The sequence below is a fragment of the Callithrix jacchus genome, chromosome 16 (genome assembly GCF_049354715.1).
Source record: "Callithrix jacchus isolate 240 chromosome 16, calJac240_pri, whole genome shotgun sequence".
NCBI classification, from domain to species: Eukaryota; Metazoa; Chordata; class Mammalia; order Primates; family Cebidae; genus Callithrix; species Callithrix jacchus.
In genome coordinates, this window is record NC_133517.1 from 1,994,520 (window position 1) to 1,995,165 (window position 646).

Here is a 646-nt window from a genome sequence, read left to right on the forward strand (position 1 = left end):
ATTGCAGGATCATGGATGGGAAGTAAAGGGCCCTGTGACGTCATTGCAGGATCATGGATGGGAAGTAAAGGGTCCTGTGACGTCACTGCAGGATCATGGAAGGGAAGTAAAGGGTCCTGTGACGTCACTGCAGGATCATGGAAGGGAAGTAAAGGGCCCTGTGACGTCATTGCAGGATCATGGAAGGGAAGAGCCCTGTGACGTCATTGCAAGATGGTGGAAGGGAAGTAAAGGGGCCTGTGACGTCACTGCGGGAAGCAAAGCAAAGTGAGGTGACAGGCGGCGGACTGCAGCAAAAATATGGCACGCTTCACAAATTTGGGTGTCATCCTTGCAGGGGCCATGCTAATGTTCTCTGTATCCTTCCGATTTCAGTATACGCGCTGCCGAAGCGAGCACACATTTTGGCGTTTCAACCTGTTATTTTGTTTCCCCTTCAACATCAGGGTGACTTATAACTCAGTTTTACTCTGCGTAGCATTTTACGTGTAAAAGTTTATGAAATACTTTTAAATTAAGTTCCACTCTTTTACTTAAAAAAAATTATTCCCAGCCACATGGTTTATTTGCACTCAGCATAGGAAAAAGTTTTTGAAAGTTTGTAATGATTCAGTTACCTAAGAATATGACTATTTTTTAATCTTTC

General features: G+C 44.1%; 1 non-coding gene across 1 annotated transcript; it reads right to left on the minus strand.

The window, feature by feature from the left end:
• Nucleotides 1–294: 294 nt before the first annotated feature.
• On the minus strand, nt 295–399 carry LOC118148658 (U6 spliceosomal RNA). Its single transcript, XR_004735578.2, has one exon. It is a non-coding gene; the product is annotated as a U6 spliceosomal RNA (small nuclear RNA).
• Nucleotides 400–646: the final 247 nt, after the last annotated feature.